Source organism: Macrobrachium nipponense, chromosome 32 (assembly GCF_015104395.2).
Source record: "Macrobrachium nipponense isolate FS-2020 chromosome 32, ASM1510439v2, whole genome shotgun sequence".
NCBI classification, from domain to species: Eukaryota; Metazoa; Arthropoda; class Malacostraca; order Decapoda; family Palaemonidae; genus Macrobrachium; species Macrobrachium nipponense.
Window position 1 is genome coordinate 19228766 of NC_061094.1, and position 26942 is coordinate 19255707.

The window sequence follows — 26942 nt, forward strand, 5'->3', positions numbered from 1 at the left end:
TGTGACAGATAACTTGCGAACCGCGCCTCAACTGAATGTCTCCATTTACAATTCTGAAGGAGCGACTATGTGACTGGGAGTCTTAATTTTTGCTTGGATTCCTTTACTTAATCCCTCGTCATAACACATTTGATGGGAAAATGATGAGGGTATGAGTATATCATTTTCATTCCGATGACTTACTGAATGAACGCCTGTGCCCTTTGACCATTTTGAAAGCGTGCAAAGCAAGCCTTGGCACGTGATCTTGAGTGGAGACACAAGAATTACCTCTTCTTCAAATCGTATAAATTTTTTCAAATATTATTATTATTATTATTATTATTATTATTATTATTATTATTATTATTATTATTATTATGAAAAGGAGACGCGAAAACATGACAACCAATGGGAAGAGTATCTAGCATTTTCAAGAAGTGAGTGTTAGGGTTCTTATGTGGCAGCTGCCCGAGTTGATTTTTATCTCGCCATTTTGCGAAACGGTTAATTTAGTCATTGAAGGTCGTTGAAGAACACCATGTGAATATATGTTTATTCATATTAAACTTTGTATTTGAGTCCGAGCTCACAAGTATTCAACATTTGCGTAATGTCCAAGGAGATTTGAAGGACGTTAGCCCTTCGTCCCCCCCCCCCTTTTTTTTTTTTTTTCAGGAGTCATTTTCATTTGTTGGCAGATCACGAATAATTTTGCTTCCATTCATATGCGAGCATTTCGTCCACAAAAGTAATTTGCTGACCTATCAATTTTAAGTACTCAAACCAACCTTTCTTGTTGTCTTGGGTTTTGCAGGTTCATTCCGTTTCATGTGATACGAGTTTTCAATATTTCTCTTTTTTTTTTATTTTTTTTATTTAGGTTTCGAGATACCCTGTTACTTAACTTTCGGCTTTTTATCCGTGGGACTGATGCTCCGTTGACACTAACCGGTCACCAGACTACACTGTGTTTTATCGTTGATTTGAGATGATTCTTTCAGGTTCCTTCGACGCTAATTTATTTTCCGTTAAAAAGTAATTTCTCTTAATAGGTTTCGAGATACCCTGTTACTTAACTTTCTGGCTTTTATCCCGTGGGACTGATGCTCGTTGACACTAACCGGTCACCAGACTACACTGTGTTTTATCGTTGATTTGAGATGATTCTTTATTCCTTCGACGCTAATTTATTTTCCGTTAAAAGTAATTTCTCTTAATAGTCCCTTTGAGGGGTTAAATCTCTTGTCACCATTGCTTCTCTTCTTGCCCTCCGGCCCTTCTTCTAATCATGGCTGATTCTTGATAAGGGTCATTATCGCAGTTTGAGTCTCCATTTTTGTTTAGTCTTCCTTCCGTTCAAACTGTGCTTTTAAATTTTATTTTCAGAGAGCACGTGTTGTTAACTTTCGTAATGCTATATATATATATATATATATATATAATATAGTAAATTATAATTAATATATATAGATATAGTATATATATATATATATATATATATATATATTATATCTATATATATATATATAATGTGTGTGTATCTGTAGGTACGTGTTTGTTGTATACGCTGCAAAGCGAGGTGTAAAACGCACGGTGTGATATAATGCGCAACGTTGCCAATAAGAAAATTGCAGAAAATTATGCTTCAAAGCATTTTTGCACAGGGTAATCCACATCCTGGATTGCGTTTGTCATAATTTTGGAATAAGTATCTTGTTAAAACTGCTTTGACATGTTGACGTACAGCGGTTGTTGTTGATGTTCTTGCAGTCAGTGTTGTGTGCTTATTCCCTTTTTTTCGTCCAGGTAACGTTCGTTTTTTTTTTTTTTAGATGTTAGTCATCATTTTTGCGAGTATTCTTATTGTAGTTGTCATCACTGTTATTATTATTAGTATTATTATTATTATTATTATTAGTAGTAGTAGTAGTAGTAGTAATAGTAGTATTAGTAGTAGTAGTAGTAGTAGTAGTGAGACTTCTATCTGTTTTTCATTGAGGCTGATGGAAGGCAGCAAGCCAGCTGATTTATGGAGGTTCTTCCGTGTTCAGAGGAAACAAACAGGCCTTTTATGTCTGTGAAATGACTTTTGTAATCGAAGGGGTGATTGCTATTATCAGCTGTAGGTGAACATTTATAGTAGCAAGTTTGTAGATTTTCTTCAGGTGATGAAAATGGATCAATCAAGGAAGTAGACAAGGGTTTCGTTGACCCTGGGGTTGGGGGGGGGCGTTGTTAGAAAGGGGATGAGGTGTCCATTTCATCGGGTGGCATCAGTCCCCGAAGAGATGAACATCACTAACCGTAAAATTGAATACTGATAAAGAGTTAAGCACATTATCCTTTGTGGGCACTGCTGGCGTTGGCATACGAGGACGCCATTCTCTTTCAAAATGTAAACCCCGGTCCATGTGGCGTTGGGAGAACCTCTCGTGAGAAGCTCTCTCATGTTAAGCGTTCAGAAGTTTGGACAGTGAAGGTTTACCCTTGATTTTAAATACTTCAACGCTGTAGTTATAGACATTAACCTTAGCTCGTACATACTTGCAAGATAACAGCGCAAACATTGCAAGAACGTGCAAAAGGCGTGGTAACCGAGTCTGTGAACATGTAGAGTCCGCAGAAGTGAACATTGGGAACGAAAGAGCTGGACGTGAGCGTCCACAGAATTGAAGTTTAGGGTCCACACTTAGATTGAGACTGGCACTCGTGAGGATTATTTTATTGAGTCAGGGGTCGTTCGAGCCTGAAGGACAGGGAGGGGATTGTGGGGAAGGTACTCTTCGGACGGAGCTGAGGCTATGGGGAGGGGCGGTATCCCGCAAGTAGAGAAGATACGATTTTGTCTAGCCCTCTCTCACTCATGTGTGCGTGTGTAAGAGAGAGTGGCCGGCTGGGGAGAGCGCATCACAAGAATTGTGTTTCTCAATTGCGTGTGATAAGGTTTACCGAAGTGGTGACGGCAGGGAAGGATGCAAAGACGGGTGGAGGATAGCATTGGGGATAATGGCGACGAATGAGAGATGATGGGAAGGACGGACGGGGGGGGTGGGGGGGGGGGGAAGCTGGGATGGGTATGATTGGGGAATTAAGAGGAAAGAGGGTTGGATACAGGATGGTGAAAGTAGTGTATAGGAAGGGTGTGATAAAAGGTTTCTGAGAAAAGGCTGTTTTAGATGGAGTGAGAATGAGAGTGGTCAGGTAACCAAGAATACATCCAAAAGAAAAGTGGAATTACACAGATGACGAATTCTTGTCATATAATTAGTGCAAAGAGTAATCCAGAGTTAAGTGAGACCGGAAAAACAGATATAAAGAAGGCACTAAATGATGTGAAATAGGCCGTCAATCTTCTAATGGAATGGGTTCTCGTAATAATATCATTAATAACATGGATATCATCATCAGTGCGAGCGAAATTTTTTCAAACTGGATCACCTATAAATGAAATTTTATATATATATATATCTATATCTATATATATATATATATATATATATATGTATATATATATTAAAGTTTTTATCTCTTACCCTTGCTGTTGCCTCCTTCAATCGCATACCGAATAAAACAAATAAAGGAAAATGGAAACCTTCTATCCTAATTTAAAGTGATCCCACTGCAAGAACATACCTAGATGTACCTGCTCTCCGTCTGTTATGTTCAGCGCCCCCTTCCTCTCTCCCTTTTCGCCATTGTGTGTGTGTGTGTGTGTGTGTGTGTGTGTGTGTGTGTGTGTGTGTACGCTCTGCGACATCAACATCAAACAAAGCCAGGCCCTATTATCATGAAAAAAAAAAGAAGGGAAGAAGACAGATTGAATTGTGGTAGATAGACTTCAAGACCCGTCTTATTATTACCAGGAGTTGGATGGAAGGGGTGGGCGAGGGGCGGGGAGAAGGGGGCCACTTTTTCATTGTGTGTGTTAGGAAAGTTTCCTATGACAGTCTGGTATTGTTAAGTAAATGTGATCAAAAATTCAACATTTATAATCATCCACTGATGAATAGAGACACGTCAATTGCTCAAGAAAGAAATAGCAACAAATTGTCTTCATTTTTGCTCTCAGATAATTTTCACGGCTACACTTCAGAACTCCTCTGTTAAATATCTTGCATGCTTCCACTGGCCCAGGTAGTTATGATGACAGGCAACTTACAAGTAATCAGTCTCGCGTGAGAAAGCGTCTCACATGTGGAAATGTCTGAAACAGACGAAATCCTGTGGGTGAACGTTCACCCATGTATGATCTACAGACAAAAATTAGAATAGCATCATAGCCAGTTACCCAAGTATTAGAGGGCCTAATAATAAGTTCTTCTTCCTCTTCTTCTTCTTCTTCTAATAATAATAATAATAATAATAATAATAATAATAATAATAATAATAATAATAATAATAAAATCAATCTTCTTCTAATAATAATATAAATAATAATAATAATAATAATAAAATAAAAATAAAATCTTTCTTTTTAATTAAAAACTATGAATAACAATAAAATCAAGAGTTTTTCTCTACATTAGTATTACTTGTCTTTATTTTAGAATAGATGAAATACTTCCTTTTTTGGACACAATACTGTTCACATCTAAATCGATATCCCGATAAACATAACCAAATGGATTTCTTTTTTCTTTCTACTCCATTTGTAAGGTATAATCATATCGTCCGTCCTCTCGCTCCGTTCTCTTTTCGCATTGCCATTTGTGCAGGGTTAGAGTATCGCTTGACATAACGAGGTTTTTTGGGAACTCAATGTTGTCCAAAATTTTCCAAGTTTTTTGACGATGTCTTGGGTATTGAAAGAACATTTAGTCGCCTTCTTCCTCGCCTATTGGTCATCCCTGTTGATACTGAAATTAATTGCTTGTCAAAACATGACTGAAAAGTCCGCAGTTGACAGGCCTTATGTGGCATGGTCGTGGCGCGGAGAGCAGAGCCGGTAGTAATAGTGATATAAGGAAGGAGGCGGAGAAGGAAGGAATGGCAGTAGGCGGCAGTTGAGTGAGTCTGCTGCGGCCAGCGCTTCGTGACTGCCTCCTGCCAACATTCACACACACATCCGATAGAGCGTTCGCCCTCGCTTTTTCCTTACTCCATACGCCATCCAGGACGCCATGCATTGCGAGTGACCTATTTTTATATATGTTTTCGTGGGTCCAAGTAATTAACATGTTAGCAGTACCAAGAAGAAAATGATTCGCCGGGTTTCCAACCTCACTGGGATAACTATTTAAGGGAAACATGACGTCGAAGTCGCGAGGGAGAGAAGAGATTCGAACGCGAGGCCAATTTTCCCCCCCATGTTTTGTGGCTTACCGAGTCGCTCAAGTGTGTCGGGAGGCCAAAGGTCGAGCAGTGGCTTCGACTACGTTCTTGTTGATTTTTGCCACGAAGGAACAGTTTGAGCCGGAGTGATACCTGCTGTGACTCTTACTCAATAGGAATTTTGCGATGCGCATCAACGTTTGCGAGCACAGAAACTGAGAAAATAATGTTTCCACAGAAACTGAAACTGTTTCGGCTTATTGCCAAATGACTACTATTTCTACGACTACTTATGCAGTAATGTTATTAGTCGTCAAAAAGTGCGGTAGCCAATTATATTTGCACGATATATAATACTAGAATTATATGCGCTGGGTATTTATTATAGAATCATCCTGATTTTTCTTGGGGGATGTTGCGAAACATTGTTGTTATTATTATTGCAAGTCCGTTTAATTTTTATTTCCTTAATTATGTTTGTTTGTATAAATATTACACTGCTGATATTTCACAACCGAAAGTGTTAAGCCTCAATCTGGATGAAGTGAAAAAGTTGAGACTCAGTAACTGAAAACGTCAAGACTGGTGGTGAATGATGATCTATTTACTTTAACCTGTTTGTGATGATCCTTTAGATTCTTAGAAGATGACACCCTTCCCCAGAACCCTCTGGCGAATACGTCTAATATTTCAAATAAAGTAGAACATTTGATAACACGAAATTAGTACATATAGAGCAGATTTTTTAATTTTTGTTCTAACAGTATGATTGATTTACTTATTTTAGTGAAAGCGCAGCTTAACCGTCTTGGTTAATGATGTAACATTTTACCCTGTTTCAATTATTATATAGAATGAGTTACATTTTCCATTTTTGTCAAGGAACGCAAGGTAATCCCGCAATTTTCTCCTAAGTACGATTATGACATAGATATAAGCGCGACTCTTTTCGCTACGCGTATTTTACAAGCATTTCCTTATTTTTTTCACAAGTAACATGTTAATGCTTCGTATATAGTTTCGCAAAAAAAAAAAAAAAAAAAAAACCGACCTATGGGACCACCTAGGCAGGTGCCTAGGTGGACCAGTTACAAGGTCCTCTGCCAAAATTGGCCATTTCAGTCAAGTTAATTTATAACTCACCGGCGGTGTTTCCCTCGGCGGAATTTACATATCAAACCACATCCTGGAGACGACTCATTATGATACAGATTTATAACAAGAAGCGTTCCTTTATACCTTCTGGCTGCCTCTGCTTGAAATGCGTCGTTCTTATGAACTTCTTTTTAGTGAAGGGCACCGGCTTTATGTCGTTATGTCTCGTTTTAATTTCGGCTTTCGCTCACGGCATTCGGTTTCTTTAGCGTGGGGTCATTGGTCGAAATGAAGTCTCGTGGAGGGTTCAAGGGAACGATGTCTCTTTCATGTAGTTAGTGCAAAGGAAATGCCTTTGAATGGACCTTTGCTTTGGGAGAGATGATGCACCGCAAAAATATCTTGATTGATAAAATATTAAAAATCTACTACCACCATTTATCGTTAGAGAAGAACAGTAGGAAAGCAGCTTTCCACTATTCATTTTAATGCGGCGATAAATTTCTAACTGTAATGAATTTGCCTCATGAATATTGTCAAATTATTCATGACTATTTAATTTGCTTATGTTTTCCCTGTAGACAAGGAGCTGCTTTGTATGTGCAAGTAGAGCCTGAACCCGAATGCTTTAGTCACATAGCTACCTCTCGGGTTTCAGAATCTTTTCCCAGACTCTTCATCTGCGCTCTTACCCTTTCTTCTTCTTCTTCTTCTTCTTCTTCTTCTTCTAGTGGCTTGTACGTCATTTACACATGAAAGATAGACAGAGTTTTCTAAGCCGCATTATCGACCTAAAGTTCTGCCGCACCTTTGTTAACGCAGTTGAAAAAATAACTCATTTTGGGGTTGATATCTACCTGATACAGATCTCTCTATAAAGAAATTTTATTTGAATTCTTTTGACTCCCTCTGAAATAAATATTCAGAATCAGAGTATACTTCTCTCTCATTCTTTCTCTCTCTCTCAGTCATGGACAGCAGCTTTAACATAATTGCTGGGTGTCTCATTATTTTTGTGGTTGATGACGTTTATGAATATAAGTTTACAAGTGTATTGTATTTCATAATGGGTACGCTGAATGGATGCTGTAGAATGTAGATCACGCTCGAGGGTTAATATTTTGGTCTGTTTTGACTGTGATTGTTAACTGCAACTATCTCTCTCTCTCTCTCTCTCTCTCTCTCTCTCTCTCTCTCTCTCTCAGCAGCAATTTAGTTAATGTTGATTTTGACCCAACACAATTGTTGGTTAAAGCGCACAGGTTTGTACTTATATTCATTTTCGAAATTTTCGAAATGGGGTTTCTTTCATCAAATCATACATTGTTTCACGTATAGTACATTTTAATATATTGAGGAAGAAATTCTGATTGCCTTTTATCAGGGTTTTTGGATTTAATACGTAGCTTCTTTGATGCAGTGTATATTTTGAAATATATTTTCGAAAGTCATTGTTCCGTTCGGTTGTAAGACATCTAATGTTTTAAAAAGGGTACTATTGAATTCAAAAGTAAAACGGTTGACGCTTTTTATTACCTGCCGAAAAATTTGTGTGCATCCGAGTTGCTACAAGATGGGAAAACCTTCATTCCGCCAGACTGCTGTCGTTTGGAAGACAGGGCTATCACAGATAACGTCGCCACGGATCACATGATCGGAGACCTGCCGCCAACATAAAAATGCTGGTTTAGAACTCATGTCTGTTGGACGAATCAGAAACACCGAAGGTCGTCCTAGTCTTTCGTAATCCTTCTCGGGCATTGGGAAGGCAGGAGGGGAGAGGAGGAGGGAAGTATCGCGTCCTTTTTTGATGGCATTCACAAATGCTGAGCTGCCTCGAATTTATTACTCCTCAATTAATAGTAGAAAATTCCGTTTTAAGAGTCCGAGAATCAGAGAACAGATACCCTTGGTTGTCTTGTGTCATCGCTTCATGTTTTCAATTTTTTTTTTTCAAGTGAAATGTATTTTTCTTTTTCTTTTTTTGAAGTGTGTACACTTCCTGATCCTGTGTTAGTTTTTCTCTTTCTGTCTCTCTCTCTTTTGTTATCCCCACTCGCACATGTAAAGGTAGGTGTAGCTTACTACCGGCTTCCCCCGTATGCCCCGTCAACCCTTCACTTGGGTCTTCTCCCTTTGCTGTTAATTTGATACTTTGGCATCATGTTGCTTACTACTACTACTACTACTACTACTACTACTATACTACTACTAGTGATACTGTTGCTGCTGTTGCTTCCTTTAACAAATCTTACATGGTTCTTAGTGCTGTGTAATTTTTAACTTAAAAGTATTTTATTATGTTTGTACAAATGTCTTTTATAATTGTGAATGCTCTCTCTCTCTCTCTCTCTCTCTCTCTCTCTCTCTCTCTCTCTCTCTCTCAGAGCTAAAGTATGAAATAAAAGACCTCATGATTGTGATATTTCTCTTATTATGACGCTTCATGGTTACATGAAACTACTCCGGGGGTTTGGTTTCCTTTGCGATTGGAATGTAACAGAGAGAGAGAGAGAGAGAGAGAGAGAGAGAGAGAGAGAGAGAGAGAGAGAGAGAGAGAGAGAGAGAGAGAGAGAGAGATAGAATTAAAATTAAATTAAATGAATGTCCTCCGTATCAACTGAAGCAAATTGAAAGATTTGAAAAACATAACAAATCGAAGGAAATATATTTGCCCTAAGTAGAAAAGGAATGCAATACACAGCTAAATATGCGTTGGTGTGAGTGAGGGATTACTTTTAAATTAATTATAATTAGAATGGTTCGACCCTTCCTGTGTATTGGTTTAAGAAAGGATAAATGTCTTAAGTGACCTTTGGATAGAATTCGTTAGGCTACATCGAGTTCCCCCTTTTTTTTTTTGCTGATAGGTAAGATGGGTGAAAGTATGAGGGCAGTTAGCTAGCTAACCATGGTAGGGAATAGTTTAGAAAGTTAAGTATTACTAAGAGTAATGTAAAGAGTGGTTTATCCACAATTTTGTTTGGGTAAAAGGGTACAATTTTTCTAACTAATATTTGGGATCGCTGAAATGCCCAGTTTTTTAACATTCTGTTTCACTTGATAGCAGATCAAAGATATTCTCTATCATATATATATATATATATATATATATATATATATATATATATATATATATATATATATATTCATAATAATGTGCCTTGGTTTATTCAGGATTATTGAAATGCAACAATGTAGACAATTCCTTGGCGTGAATATTGAAGTACAAGCAACCTTGGCTGCATTGTCGTTTTGTTTAGGGCGGGATAATTGAAGGGGGAAGAGTATTCTGTGAAGTGACGACTGTAGTTGTTAATTTGAAATCATGTACTTCTCGGTTTGGTAAATGCACAGTATTTTTAAGCGTTCATGCCTACGCTGAATACTGCCTTTTTTCTTGTTTGAGTCCAGCGCTATAGGAAAAAATGAAAAGTCTTGAAAGTTTCATTTATGTGAAATTTGAAGCAGACCCTTAAATTGTTCTATTTGGCAGCTGTCATTCATAGGATCGGGAGAGTGTTTGTGGGCAAGTCTATTACTGGTCTAAGCAAAGTATTGATTTCGCTTTTTGAAAATGTTTTCACTGTCTGTGATAATTGTTCGCCACGAATTTTCTTTATGTAGTTCGTAATTGATAACTCCGAGGACTTTGACTTAGTACTTTTTCTAGAAGGTTATTCCTCCTGAAATTTTGAAATGATATTGAACATAATTGTAGTGACATATTACCAAAGTGTGCGTGTGTCCAAATTTGCCCTATTAAAGACCGCTGCGTTCCTCTGCTTTAGGGCCCATCTGTAGGAACTCGTGTTCTAGTTCGTTTTGAAACTTTTTTTTCGAGTATGATTTGAGTATAACGCAAGAGTCGTCCTTGAAATGAGATCATATAAAAATGAACTTTGCAGATTTTGTCACCCCAGATTTCTTTCACCCGTAAAGTTTTGAACGGCTCGCAAGCAACCGATTGTCTGTCCAAGCACCTTGCATCTGTCTTCTTTCATATTTATATAGTAACCCAACTGATTATCGTTTCCGTTGGCTGGAGCAACTGCAGTTTCATGGACACCGCAAGGATTAAGCCAAGTTGTTTAGCGGGGAAAAAAATCTTTAAATGGTTTAAGGTAACTTTTCTGTTGATTTGTTCGATGACCTATTATGAAATTGTTAGAATATTCGTTTTGTAAGATTTTTCTGAGTCGCAATTTGTTAAGTATCCTCGGCGCAGAAGGGTTTACTTCATTTTAGTACAATAAATTTCTTTGTTGGAGAAGACGGATAGGATGGGAACGCGAAACGAGGCCAAGGTTAGAGGTTTCAGAGGTCTGAGATTAAGGAGGGGAGATGGGAGTGTAGAGAAAAAATATTTGTCATTTTAGTAAAACTAAAACAAGAAGGGCCAGTATGAACACCTCTAATGAAGCGTGAAGTGTCAATATCGATTATGATAACATATGACAGGATGAAAAAGGCTGACAGACGTACGGAGAGAAATTGCGATTGGAAGTTGACAAACAGCGCTGGCCAGTACCAGGAAATGATGCTGCGTCGATTGTCATGATTATTTTATAGCATTATTTGACGGAGTGTATTCTTGTAATGAATGAGGCTGAGATATATCTGCTGAGTATAATGGGGGCACTAGAACGAGTAGATTAAATTGGGCATGGGGGATAGTGGGCCTGGGTGCGGCGGGGAGGGCTGGTGCTTAGCAATACATAGGCTAGCTGGATGAGGGCTAGGGAGGTGGAGTGACGTCTCTTCTCATGCTGGTAGTAGAGGTTGGGAATGAGGATCATGTTGGGATTTCGGGATGGGGGGATGGGGGATGGGAAGGGTACTGATATCAGTTGACCAAAAGCACCTGTGATTCTCTCTCTCTCTCTCTCTCTCTCTCTCTCTCTCTCTCCTCTCTCTCTCTGTTGCCTCCCTAACCCTGCGCATTTTCTCAGTTTTTCAAACGTGCATTCAAGTGTTTTTTTTTTTTTTTATTAGCATTCTCTTTTTTTTATTTCTTATATTTGCTGAATGCCATTAGAATAATGAAAGCCCTAATTTGGCGGTCCTGATAGTTCATAATAACTAGAAAACTCAGCGTGTCGGTATATGTGAATGTATATAGTCATTTTATTTTGTGAATTTGTGGCATAAAAAAAGAGGCTCGGTGTGTTGTCAAAAGCTTGGCTGGGAGGAGGTCTGTTATTTTATTCGTAATGCAGAGACATGCCATCGGTCTGTTATCAACTTTTGATCAGCGTTTTTGAGAAATCTATATATTTCTTTTTGGGTTTTAGGGGTTGCTTTGATGATTAACTTGGGGATTCAGTACCATCCTAAAATAATACTTGTTTTTGCAATATATACATACATACATACATATATATTCCACTAATCATGGAGATGTCCAGTAATATCAGGAGCATATCAAGTGCTATTTAAGATATTTAATTTCTAGGCTATGCTAGGTTTTATTGCAACAAATCTCATAAACTTTATAATCTAATGAACAGATGTACGATATAGCATTTACATGATTATAAAAAAGCCATCATTGATTTGTAAAATTAAATCTAATGTAAATTATTAATATATTAGATATGTTGCACTTTACATAGTATATATCAAATAAATTTGGATGTATAAAAAATATGGAGTGACTATAGTGCAGCAATACGTAAAATATTCTAAGATCAGAATAATCATGAATTATTCGGCATCTAAACATTCAAACGCGATGTTGAGGGTGCGGTCTATTATTCTACTCTCGGCATGCCATCTTTCATCTCTTCAAACTCGCACTTCCCGTTGTTAATCTCATCTTAATCTAATCTTATGGGCATATCCGAATCCCAACCCTGAGACATGGTTCAACTTGGTGGTTCGAAGATAGTTACTTCCTACTTCTATGCCTCCTTTCCTAACCATTTTTTTTTCTTACGAAATGTGATTGCACCTCTCATTTCTACAGTCGTTTCTGTTGGTCGGGGTACCACAGACTCGTCGTGAAGAGGTTGCTTATATCAAATTGCTGACCTGACTCCCAAAGAATTAGGCGTTTTATTTGGCTGTTGCCTATATCTTATCTTCGTCTCTGTTAAAAACACTTGACGGTAGTATCACCATCCCTGCTTGGAGTAATGCTTTCATAATTGTAGAGCTTCGTCTTGAAATCTCAGTCCGGCCGGAGCATCGCCTACTCTTGGTCGTCCTGTTTTCTACGATGACGAGGTTGAGAGCGCGCTCTACGCTGAGCTGAAACCCGGCGCTGCCCGTCATGTCTCCTGTACCTACGCCCCCCACCCGGGGCGGACAAAGAGGTTTGCATGAGGAGGGTGGATGTGTCATGTCTCCCTTAACCTACCTGGCCCCCAACCCAGAGCGGACAAACAAGAAAAATCCACTCTAATTTTCTTATTATTGGTAGATGTTATGTTTGATTTCGGCTAGTGTTCCGCTGAGCCCCGCCTACTTTCGCGTTACCACATAAAACCCGGGAAGTCACCTCTTGGCACATTTATTCTCTATTAGAGGGATCTCAGGATTATCAGGTCAGAAAGTTGATGTCTCCTTGCTGCAGAGGTTTAAAACCCCCCCAGATACACTCTCCTTGCAATATTGATCGTCCTTTTTCTTGTCAGGTGGTACGAACATCGTTATTTTTAATGTTGATATTATTGATACATAGAAAGTGAGAAATATGAGGAGTTAATCCCTTTTCTTAATTATCTTATGAATAGTCATTGTGAGAGGATTGCATGTTAATAAATCCAGATCAACAAGATTTGTATTGCTTCGAGTTTTTCATAATGGAACTATCTGATCGGTCTAAAACAAAGCAGCATTCGAAACGTTTGTGACATAATAATTGCTTGTTTATTATTAACTATTGTATGTTATCATAGCTATTAGTTTTAATACTACCGCTACATCAGCAACTGTGCGTTATCAACAAATGATGCTCATGAGAAACGCTGGCTTCCATTTTTAGGTCTCCCAATTTTATACTTAAATAGAACCACATGATAAGAGCAAAGGTCGGAAACCGGTGCTTTTGTTCTTTTTTGCACAGATCCATTGTAACATATTTCAGCCTGTACGTGGGAGCATCCAGTTGTGCCTTTATACAAATAATATAATGCCTACTTGTCATGCATGCCTCTTGTCCTCATCAAATAAGGAATGGAATCACAAGTATTTGATTTGTCTTGCGTTTTCTTTATCATTATTGGATTTGCATACAAAATTTCCGATCTTTGTTTTATTGTATTAGAAGGGTCGCGGATCTTATTCCCGGGGCTTTCAGTATCAAAGGAGACTAGGTAAGGGTTTCGAATTGTATTAGTACTTAGATGTATGTATGTATATATGTATGTATGTATGTATGTATGTATGTATGTGCACTCTATTGTGAGAGGATGTTACAAAATGTTGTGCTGTCGTGCATGGTATTATGTTGTGTTTCGACTGTTTTGTTCCTGTTAGGTGTAGCCTATACGACTTGATATAATCTAATAGAGACAGCGCTAATCAGCTGAGGACAATTTATGAGGCGAAGAATTTATGTAAACAATTTTTATTGATTTAATACCCATTGTTAACTGACAATTGTTTCTATATTAATATTTACCACGTCATATTTGATTTGGAATCTAGCCCATGAAATAGGAATCGTGCACAAAAGATCGTTAGTCCTTTCTTTGAAGTTATGGAAGTGTTTTGTCCAGCTTCTTTTGTCTTGAGGGCGACTAGGTTATATAGCCCCCATGGGTTGATATCCGATGCCTGTGGGTGATAGGGGAACTACCTGTTCAGCGGATTGTTCTGAGCTTGACCCCAACTAAGATGTGGGTCGTGTGACTGGACGACCCCGACGACACCCATTTCTGTACATTTCATCTTTTCTTTAATAATAATATTTTGGTCTTCTCTCCAATACCTTTATTCTTGTGTGTGGTTTCCACTTCATTATACCATATATATATATATATATATATATATATATATATAATATATGTGTGTGTGTGTGTGTGTGTGATGTGTGTGTGTGTGTGTGTGTGTGTGGGCTGTGGTGTGTGTGTGTGTGTTATGCTATATTTAAGAATTAAAATTTATATATCCCTATTTCTGTATTGTCTTTGCATTGTTATTATAAATAATATTACTGCTTTGTCATTATTAAATATTTGAAAGTTACATTCTCTCTCTCTCTCTCTCTCTCTCTCTCTCTCTCTCTCTCTCTCTCTCTCTCTCTCTCTCTCTCCCCTACCAGCACGCCGGGAATTACACGCTTCGACGACCTTAATCCCTTCCGTAATCCAAGATATCCATAGGAATCCAATCTAGCCACAATAGGCAGGTGGTTTGAATTATCGGAAACTGAATTTCTGTACAAGCATCTTTCACTTCTGAAATACACTACTACTACTACTACCACTACTACTACTACTACTACTACAGTACTCTACTACTATTACTTTTACTACTGCTATTACTATTTTAGTGGATTTTGTACAAAGTTTGAAATTTGCAATGAGGTATTGTAACATATTATAGCATGAGGTACTTCCTTCGGTAAGGGTAAATTTTTGGAGCGCAAAAGCTGTATTCTTCTTGCATCGCCGCATATATATGTCGGAGAACGAGCTTAGGGTACGCTTTTCAAGCAACGATCCGACCCTTTGTTTTTGTAGCTTCTATTCGATCTTTTTGTTCGTTTGTTCTCAAAGTAAGCAAATATCAAGTGCATTACGTTGCTGAAAAATTACAATGTAATTGGGCTTGAGTAGAATGATGTATTTTTATGTCGTTACGCTTTGCCAAATATATATCAAAAGATTATTATATACAAATTTTTGCGGATATCAATAAGAATTGCTGTTTTAATTCGGGCCAGTGATAATTTTTTACGTTTTGAGATACCATTTCATAGTAATAATTCATCCAAATTTATGCAGGTTTCTAAGGTAGATTTCATGGAAACATTTTGGTTTTGTTGCTTGCTAGCGGGTCTTATCTCACAACTTTTTCATATCGTGTATCCTTTTAGATTCTATGTTGTCCCTGTTTATCAGGGAGGTTGGCTCTGTGGTATCCTACTGAGGTATGTGGTTTTCAGGTTGGCAGAAAGAAGATATTCAATTTGTGGAAGAATTAAATCAGCCTTTCGGTGAATTATTTTAAATGTTTGCTTTGTTTTTTTTTTTTCAACTTGCTGTCCATAACTATGACAAGGATGACTGATTAGTAGGGATGAAAGTGCGGCCCACTCCATAGAACTGCTCCTTGAAAGCAGGAAGGCTATGGAGTGGTAAAGATGGGCTGCAGAGGAAAGTCCTCATCTCGGGTTCGGGTGGTAGTTATACATGAGAGAAAGGCATTCTGTGGACCTTGGACCTAGGTCAGAAACCTCTGTTTGGAGAGGGCAGGACCCTGGGAGAGGGGCAGTGCCCGTTCATTTGTACCCTCCCTGGGCATCATCCGATACACGGTCACTTTCCAGGGGGACATGAAACTATAGTGTCATCAAAATTGTATATAATATATTATATATTATATATATATCTATATATATTTATATTATATATATAGATATATAATATAATATATATATGTGTGTGTGTGTGTGTGTGTGTGTGTGTGTGTGTGTGTTTATTTATTTTACTATAAATATGTATATGTATATAGATATGAATATATATATATATGTTTAGATATGTATTCATGTATATGTACTATATATATATATATATATATATATATATATATATATATATATATATATATATATCGGAGGTCTGGAAATGGGATTTGCAGATGCGGATATAAATTTTTTTACATTTGCAGATGCAGATGTGGATGCGGACATCTGACTTTTATTTTTGCTGATGCGGATGCAGATGCAGATACTTTGTAAATCTAGATAATTTAGATATATTTTGTTGTTGAAGACGACTTTCATCCAAATAATTCAAATTACGTGTTTTCACATAATATTTGATGTATCAATTGAAAGTAGAAACATAAGTGAAGCTCATGTACGTTTGTGTATACTTTCATACGAACGTACACAGTAACAGCGATACATGAACATTTTAGTTGTCTTAGCACAAGGTTATTTCATGCTCATTGCATGACAAGGGTAACAAAACTCAAAGCCATTCTTCGCATTAGAGAGAGAGTGTGTGTTTCCTAAAAAATGCAATACCCTGCCTTCATGGTTACAACTACTGTAGATGACATGAAATTACTTAAACAAATATGCTTTAAAGAAAGAGAGAGTTATCCATTGTTCAACTGATGTTTTAAACCCTTTTTATATAGAGTGGTCATAGCCACGACGTAGAGCGTGGTCATGGCAGTCTTCACTGTAAGAATCTTTCTCATCTTTCCATCCCGACTCGTTAGTGGCCCGTGCGCTCTGATACCATTTGGGTACCTGAGGGTTCATACAGGATGGTTATCCAATCTAATACATTCACATAATGATATTCACATGCGAAAACCCACCAGGAAAGGGTACGGTCTGGCTATCCTCCATATGACCCCAACATGAAGGGTGGCAAGTCGTGGGCGTGGAGGGCAGTGTTGCCGTTCGGTTCGCACTATGATGTTCGCATGGTATAGAAAACGAAAGGTAAAATCTTTCGATGGAAAACTAGTATCCATCCTTCAATATCCCTCAATCCTTTTTGCTGATGCTGTCACGGAAATTACGGACGTATTTGACATTAATTTTATAATTCAAGATAGTTTCCGATTATCTTAATCATTTATATGCCCATAATTCACAGCAACATTATTTTGCATAAATAAAGAAATTTGTTGATGCACCACACATGGAAGCAGTTTTATTATTGGCAATTATTTTACAAACGGCAAAATACAGGAAATAAAACAAACACAATAAACATATTTGAGATACTAAGAACACCGAACATAATCATATATTCTATTCATACAATTAATACGGCTACACTATATTCATTTACAAAGTGTTAAAATAATAACTAGAAATAATATATCAGAAATTACTATTAGGATAGCAATTACATAAATTTCAATAATGATTCCGAAATGTAAGTAATCTATTACTAATAATTTAAGAATACAATTTCTTAAACATTATAATATCAACAACATTATAGATATATATTAGTCTAAAAGTTCTACAAATTGTTCAAGATAGTTGTTTCCAAGTGTCACAAACACTGAATTTATAAATATGTACCTTAATATCTAAATATTATTTACATTTATAATACATCTTTCTCTGCCGTATCTTCCAATCTTTGTTTATTGATCCCTTGTATTTCCCTTATCACTGATGGCTCAAAGTTAACGCACCCTCCTGCATTCTTTACACATTCTGACACTCGTACTAGTGCTGTCTCCGTTTTTGTAAGCAACTTACTTCTTATTCTGGTTTTGATTAAGTTTACCTTTGAAAATATCCTTTCCGCATCAGCATTTGATGTTAGTAGCGCCAGTATGTCAAGCGCAAACTGCGGCAAGATCTTAAAGACTAGTTCGTCTTGATTATCTCGAAGTTTTGACAGCCCGACAAAAAATGTTTCAAGATTTTTATTTTTAGTTTAGCTCATCTGGGATTACTACATTTGGGATGTGCCTCCATTCATTATCTAAACATTGTAATTATTTAGAGTCAAATATGAGAGGAACTTTCTGCACCAAATCGGTTAGAATAGTATTCACTAATATGTTTGGGCTTATGCAGTTTGTAACAGAGAGCTTGCCACAAAGCTGAAGTAATTCAGAATTCAGAGGACATCTCTTCTTCATTTCCATACAAGAGGTTATCTTAAATTGCCTACATCTCCCTCTAACATCTGGAATCATGGTGTTATTTTCTCTTACTTCAGGGGCTTGCAACACTGAATGAATTTTGCTTCCGAGGTACATATTTTGCAAGGATAAAAATTTGTCCTCATTATCTGGCTCAATTGAAGATATGTCTGACACATTTACAGTTTGAGGTTTGCAGTAAAATCTTAAGACATCCAAATACTCAATCTTACAAGCATTGTACAGGAGATGAATTGTTGGTTCTTTGGTCTTGGTCTGGAAATGTTTGTTGAAGTTATCGAATTTTGGTAGAATGAAGTCAAGAAAATTGTAATAGATACGAACTGAAGGGTCTTAATCCATCATATATTTTGCAGATGCATGCAACCTATCCTCTAAATGCTTCTGTGCAAAATAAAGTCTCAATGGCTCCCATTGCTTCAAGATTCTAGAGACTGCCATGTGGAAAGAGAGCCATCTTGTTTGGGATATATAAAACAATATATATACAACAAAATTCTGGAAATGCGGCAAATTCACTTTTTCTCTTGGCATTGTGGGAGAAATAACTGTCCGAGGTAGTGTTTTAGCTGCATTAGATGCGCATATGTGAATGGAATGAAATACGCACTTTAAGATGGTGATTTCCGGTGGAACTGTTTCCAGGCGGCTAGTTAGTGAATTGAATTCCCCCATAATGTTACTAGCACCATCAGAGGCAAATCCTATCAAGTTATCAAAAGGGATCTCATAATCAGTTAATAGTTTCTCTCTTAGAGTGAAGAGATTTCGTCCTGTAGATCCAAACATTTGAAGTATTTGGTCCATATATTTCTAATATGTTTAATAGTCTTGTTCTGAATACATTCTTTTTCTTTATCAAAGTATTTGACGAGAAAACAGCACAATTGTTTTTGACATGCTTACATCTGTGGTCTCATCAATGATGATTGAAAATTTAAAAGTCTTCAGGGTGTTTACCAACTCCTGTTGAACCACGTTTCCGATTTCCATAAATCAAATAAGTTGCTTTTGATTTCTTAAGCTTGATTTTCTTGGTAGCACTTGAGAGGATATCCTTTAGCAAATCTATTAGGTGATCAGCACACTTATTGCTATATTATGTTTGGCAAAGAACGTTGCTAACTTTATTTCAGCTCTTGTTACTTGATCGTCTATATTTCCTGCACTAGTTGACGGAGTTTCTGGCCGATTCTGTGCTCTTGCTATCTTGGTCTTATGAGAATCACTGTTTTTACAAGTAACATCAGCTTTCAAATTTGTTCCGCATGCTTTGCAAAAACATCTTTCTGGGTTGTCCTGTTGCTTAGATAACCAATCCTTAAACGCATCATCTTGAAGCCCAGGCATCCCTAAATTTCCGTTTTGCGGGGTGGCATCTTCAAAAGTGTTTTGAAAGATTCACGAATACCTTCATTATCACATCTGTTATATTCGAGTGTGTGTGATCAATTCACCGGTACTGATAAAAATGTTACTTTTATATTGATAACGATTTATATAAAACTCGAAATCGATCAATATGTATTGCCGGTGCCGATATGCATGGATCGTCACTGCACATTCGCTGTAGGCCCTCAATATAAAGGCTCTATCCTTGAACATTTTCATCTTGTACGATTATAGTAAGCATATTACAATACTATATATATATATATATATATATATATATATATATATATAATAGATGATGGCAATATGGCATAAATGCCAATAGTATTGACCCAAGCAGTTTTATTTGTATAATCATGTTAGTTGGTCCTATTTCCCTATACTCGTTGCAATAGGTGTGCGAGACGAGAAGCTGTATGGTCCCTCCAATTTTGGAGTTCAACAGACCGGGACAAATATGTTAGTAAAGAGAAATGAACAAAACCTAACACAAATTATGCTTACACCAGTAATATATTCAACAATTATTCAACACATCAATACCTCTTCGACTTACCAATATGTACGCATGTGCAGACATATGTTGTATTCCACTTATGATTAAAGAAAGCCACCAACCTTATTAAAAAATTTAATCATTCTATTTATAAGATAAACTATTCTGTGTTAATTGATGTGTTTATTAATAACTTTGGAAAAAAACCCAATATTCACAAGACTATATTTTAAAATATTAAACAGTATTTCACATATTTGTATAAGTATCACCCACGCTGACTGTTGCGAACTTTGTGCGAACTACAAAGTCGAATGCGGTAGTTCGCATCAGCACCCAAACATGGTGAACACTCCGTAGAGTGTTTTTGTTCGCAAGGTGGCGTGAAATCCGCACTTTGGGAACCCTGGTGGAGGGACGAACACGGAGGCAGCAGAGTCTGGCCTGATATTTCAGTTTACCTGGGCTCCGACAAATGAGCGCTAATTGTGCAGGTGCGAGTGAGCCCTTTCGTAAGGGCAGGCTCGTTAGAGCAATTGTTAACGGCCGCTCATGTCAGACGAACCACACTTCCAACTGCCAATTACTCGACAACCGAGTCGAATTAACCCAACGGCTGTTGATACACTGCTTCGGCAGGATGGGAGGGTCAGTTTTTGTTTAGCAAGAACCTTTCTTCTGGTGTGATGTTGATGTGCTGCTGGAAGCAAATGATAATATATATATATATATGTGTGTGTGTGTGTGTGTGTGTGTGTGTGTGTGTATGTATGTATGTGTGTGTATGTATGTATGTATATGATATGTGTTTGTGTGTGTTGGTGTAATTTTTCTTCATTTGCGCAGTTTCTGTTTTGCCTATTCGTTTTAGGTTGTATGTTCTTCAAGTTGTTGTTTCGAACGAAATGTGACAGTGTATTGTGCTGTCCTTTCATTTAACAGATTCCGATTTTAGAATCTCTCTCTCTCTCTCTCTCTCTCTCTCCTCTCTCTCTCTCTGCGCTTGCAAGTGATAGCGCATTCAAATCAGTTCTGATTAACTGACGTTTGATCCGTAAAATGTATTAAGCGAAACCGAAGTGGGTACGTTGCTTGAATGTCGTGCGAGCCTTTGTTAAATTAATTGTTACCTGCTTGTTAGTCGGTTATTGAGAGCGAAGATAACGAGGGAGAAAGAGAAAAATAATAGATGGTAGTGATCAGTGGAGATCCGGAAATGCACAAACACAGTACATATATATATTATATATATATATATATATATATATATATTTTATTATATTTAGATATATATATATATATATAGATATATATATAGTTATATTATATATTATAAATATGTGTGTGTGTGTGTATAATGTGTGTATAATTTGGTCGTACATAATCTCAGCCATTGGGTATATGAAATATCTTCATAGAAAATGAAAATGTATACTAATTATAGGGTCTTACCTTACCTTACAGACCTTACATCTTGTTCGGGTTGCCCCAGGTCCCTCAGTGTGAGGCACCTCTAATGTCTACCAGAGAGAGAGAGAGAGAGAGAGAGAGAGAGATGCCTCAGAACTTCAGACTATCTCTCATAAGAACAACAGATGCAGTACTACAGTAGCATCCGGTAGACATTAGTGAAAGAGGGGATTTGTGGACAAGAGAAATCCACAGGGAAGAGAATTCCCAGGGATTAAATCCCCGAGGGCTTTAGGGGGTGAAAAGGAGCCTGGTGGTTGGGGGAGGCAGGAGAACAAATGAAGACGTAAACAGTAGCAGCTGGCGCCCCTTGCGCCCTGACCTGACATGACCTGACCACACTAGGGAGTACTGATGTTCTAACGATTTTTGACACCTGGTCCTTTCTGTCAATATCCTTCATGTTGATTTGCTCGCTCATTTTACGGCTTTTGTTTGCTGATGCTCTCTTCGTCTCTCATCTTCTGCCTTTTATGCTTCAATTGATGGAAGCATTTCCTGCTGACTTGTGGCGTTGCTCTGTCAGGACGATTGTGATTAGCCCGTCCGTATTTCGCTACATTTTCTACCAATGAGAGTCACAATTCAGTGATTGTGGTGACTATTAAAAAAGCTTTCTTGCAAAACTTAAAGATAACGACTACAGTATTATTCATAATTTTAGCAAATTATCTTAAGTTGAAACTATTACATTTTATCAATGGGACTTGGAGTGATTTGTGGTTTCATGAAACATTCTGATTGTCATTGAACTAATTCAATTTCTTCTTCATCTACAGGTACGTTGTTGGCGGATGGTGGTGGCTCTACGGGCGGTGATGAAGGTTTACCCTCCTCGGCCTTATCACTTTTTACCCTTTGTGAGGTGACCAGATTTGTTTCTGTCGGCCTTCCTCCAGTGTGGAGTTTATTTGTTTGGTAACAGAATCATATCATCGCCCGAAAAATGATGATTTCTTATGTAAGTTTTAAAAGTGCATTTCCTACAAGTTTGGTTTGTCATGTATTTATTCATATTCAGAATTCATAGCCCATTACCTTGAGTTCCAAACATTTTATGATTTTCACGCGCGTGGTGTGGGTGGAGCCGGGCCGTGCATGTATATTATTATTTTGGTTCATGATAGCTTCGTAACGCTTTTTATTAACTTCTTTATAGGAAAAGGGATTCATTATATTGATTTTTATGTAAAGCAACGAGAATTCTTGAGAAGGGATTTGAACTTCTGAGATCCTAAAACCTCAGGTTGACATCATGGAAATGTCAGATATGATTCCTATAATCAGGATCGTCTTGTAGATTGAAGATACTTTCTGATCTAGTGGCGATGCTTTGTTTATGTTGATTTTGTAATCTGGCGTTGCTGGATTTAGGAGTTACGTTTATGGTTTTACGTAGTGTCTCAAGGTTTATTTTTCTATCTTAAAGTTGCGATACTAATGCCATATCAGCTTCAGCAAAGATTTATTAAATTAATTGCATAAACCGGTTGAGGTAATTTTTTAATATTTTGTCACTGTATTCTTTGGATTCCTTAAAGAATATATATATATGTATATATATATATACATGAATAAAGGTTTTTTTTTGCCACGAAGGAAAAAAATGAAAAAGCGAGATAGCCGAGTACTTTCGGTCCTATTCGGACCCTTTGTTGTCTAATGCTAAAGCTTTCATTATTTTTATAGCTGTGATTGGCACTATTCCTGTTTTTTTTTTATCATGGTCACGCACAATATTTTATTTTACGTTTTACATTGTTTTGAAATAAATGAGCATAGCCTAGAGAATTTCTCATATATATAATATTGTTCATAAATGTTATATAACGGAATGTCCTCCCATGTGAATTTAGCCAAGTTGTCATTAGTTATCGTAAAATAAGAAATACAGTATTGTACTTGGAGACACGTAAGTTCGATGGAGATCTTGAAATTTTTAGAGATCTGATTTTTCCATTTTTTGTGTATTTATTTACATGTTGGTTGATGGATGCCATTCAGTAATAATGTATGTAAATGGAATGATTATGCTTTGTTCATGAAGTATATAAATGACATAATTACAATCGTGATGAACGAACTGCATTTAAGTTGTATGGATACTTCATGCTTCGTACGTTCTTCACATTTCATTTTGATCCCTTCTTCATGTGAAAGGTGAAGGCCAAAATTATGTTATTAACAATGTTTTGAGCCAGGGGAACGGTAAAAACCTGCGGCATTACATCTCCTTATTTAATGCTTACAATGATTTTGTCGCCAATGCTTCTTATATAGTGTAAGTGATGCTCCTTGCAGTGAAGCAGAAATAAGTTGACGTCACAGTTCGTTAGTTGTTGATATTTTAGGGATAATATTTTTTGCACGAAAGGAACAAAGTCATGAATGGCCTGCATCATGAAGTGTATTAATAACGAAGACAAGATGTGGTATTAAAGATAGTGAAGGGAAAGCATAATAATTCCACAAATACACCACTCAACGAGTATATGGTCCTAAAACTGACAAGCATGCCGATACAAGTCGAGATCGTAATTTACCCCCTTGTAGGTTGTAACTCTCCCTAATGTGTGTGTGTGTGTATATATATATATCATATATATATATATATATATATATATATATATATTATATATATATATGTATATATATATATTACAATAATGTTGCCAAGATCATGTTCTCCTTGGCAACATTAGTTTTCCTCCTCCAGTAGACCAATTCTTTGCACTTATTAATTGATGCGTAACCTCAACAGTGTTCCAGTTCAATAACCAAGGATTTGCCCAAAAGGAAGGTGTAGCTGCCTGTTCCCCTTTGCCCCCCCTACTTGCCAACCTATGTATGGAGTTTGTTGAAAGGGAAAATTTTAGACAGGTGTGATAATACAATAAATCCATTACTCTGGGTTATGTATGTAGATGATATATTTGTTGTCATCCGAAGAAACGATCAGAACTTGTGCAAGTTATTAGAAATAGCCAACAACATTTTCCCCTCCATAAAAGTCACATTAGAAAGAGAAGTAGATTGTAAGCTATCTTTCTTTGACGTACTAGTCATTAGAGATCACAATATCATAAATTTAAATTCTCTGTGCATCGCAAAACAACAAACTCAGAGTTACATACTTTTTTATTCATTCAACGCCAATAACATTAAGAGCAATGTAGTAATGAACTTTGCCCTACGTGCATTTAAAATATCCGACCCAGTTTGTCAATGGAGAAATTCAGCACATACGATCAACTTTCAGAGGACTGAGATAACCCCATAACTTTATTGACAACAAAACCATTTCACTAGCTAAGAAAACATTTTATCAGATTCATACCCCTTCCATATAATCCCAACCTCGACAAATTATATAACTATGCTAACAATAGCCAGAACGATACTAAAATAGTTTTCAAATACTCCAACAAGATTTGCCATAAACTAATTAGAAGCCAAATAACGATAAGAATTCCGGGTGTTTACGAAGTCCCATGTCAAAATTTTAAGGGAAAATATTTTAGGGAAGTGGAAGGTGACTACATGCACAGAACAATGCAATAGTCTCCCATGCCTTCAACAACAACCATAGACCGAATTGGGATGGATCTAACATAATTTTTAAAAAATAACAATGTCCAAACAAGAAGACTAGTGAAAGGCGCCGCCATGAACTTAGAAGCTTTTTACGGTAACAAGCCGTTTGTTGGAGACAGCCCATTAGTCAATTTTTACATTCTTACAAACTTTGTTAAAAATTTCAATTTTGAGACAAGCTCTGGTTTTCCTCTGCCTGTTGCTGTCCCTCTTCTGCTCTCCTCCCTCAGACAAGATGTAGCACAAGGGACCTTACGTCTAGCAGTGTTGCAGCCGCGCCACCAGGGGGAACACCTTGCAGCTTAATCACAGCCCGCAAGACGTTCCAGCAGAATAGCGAACAAGAATTCGAACATCCACAACGGAATTACCTAGTTGGGCTGTTGAGCGCTTCCTTCATTTGGGTTCTTCGTTGTGGAATTGTCCAGCTCAGAAGTTTACTTTGACGAATTTTCAAAGTCATAATGTTCACTTGACTGGAGATGAACCTAGCACAAGCTTCGAAAGCTATTTAAATTTATTAAAGACCATCAACTATCACATGCTATATTATTGTGGACCTGTAACCATTATTAAAATTACTATTGTTTAATAATTAGCAGTAGTAATACTATGATTAACAGAACGTTATGGAAAATGTTTAAATTATTTTTTTAGGAAAATATCACACACAAAACCGGTAATCTTTGTTTCGTTGCAACCGCTCTTTTCGAAGAGGAAGTTGTCTCTTCGCTCTGAAAAGGGTCCCGTGTCTTCTGACATTCCCTTGTGCCTCAGATACCCATAATGATGCCGTTTGGGATACCCAGCGGTGGGCGTGAAAGGCCCCGCAGGGAGCCCAAGTTTCCTCTTGCTAGTTTCATTTTACAGGAAACTTTTACCATAACTTTTGGAAAGACGTTTCAGGTAACGGAAGTGCCGGAGCAAAAGAAAAAAGTATATATAAATATATATGTATATATATATATATATATATATATATATATATATATAATATATATATATTATATATTGTATATATATATATATATATATATATATATATATATATATATATATATATATATATATATATATATATATATATATATATATTATGTGTGTGTGTGTTTGCAAACTGTATTGATTTTAATAATGTAAAATGACATGAGACCTGGATGCTCGTAGCGTTCGTTACTTGTAGATGCAGACTGTTAAGAAAACGCGAAAGAAATAAAACATAAAGGTTCAGTAAAGGGAAGGTAACACCAGTATATAAAACCACAGTTAGCAGGGGTAGGCAAGCAGCGTAAAGAACCGGTTTATAGATTTAAGAGGAAACTGGGGTCGCACTTGTTAAGTTCGTGTTTAGAGGCTTTGTACGATTACGCAGAAAGGAATAGTGGGTTTTGGAGTCGGTCTTCGTTCTTAGGTTACCGATTGTTGGATATATTGATGTTGGGATGGGGAAAAGATTGTTACGATGACTGTTGTTGCGAAGTATTGTTGGAATAACTGTTATTGTGAATTGAACGGTTGATGGAATTACGTTTGTTGGAAGTCGGTTGTAGTCCGTGTTCTTTGGAAAGACTGATGTTGTAAAAGGTTATCTTTGCAGTTATTAGTATTAGTAAAAGGCTTATATTATAGTTGCTGAAATGAATGGGTGGTATAGGCAGTTGTTTTAGTTGTTGATGATGATGCCTGCTCTTGACTGAAATCACTGTAGCTCTGCAGCTGTTCCTGCGGTCATTTCTGATGTTGTGAGGATGTTGTTCTTATTGGGCGTTGTATTATGACCCACTATTTTCACTCCTTTACTCATAACATTTCATGTAAA

At 37.0% G+C, this 26942-nt stretch overlaps 1 protein-coding gene and 1 long non-coding RNA gene across 3 annotated transcripts in view; both read left to right on the forward strand.

Moving 5' to 3' along the window:
- Nucleotides 1-24101, forward strand: part of LOC135207254 (uncharacterized) — a 128606-nt gene extending 104505 nt beyond the window's left edge. Inside the window, exon 3 of the long non-coding RNA XR_010312939.1 lies at nucleotides 22309-24101. This is a non-coding gene — a long non-coding RNA (uncharacterized LOC135207254). The remainder of the gene's footprint in view (nucleotides 1-22308) is intronic.
- The window catches only part of LOC135207253 (epidermal growth factor receptor-like), a 540996-nt gene that overhangs the window by 150696 nt on the left and 363358 nt on the right, over nucleotides 1-26942 (forward strand). The window lies entirely within an intron of this gene.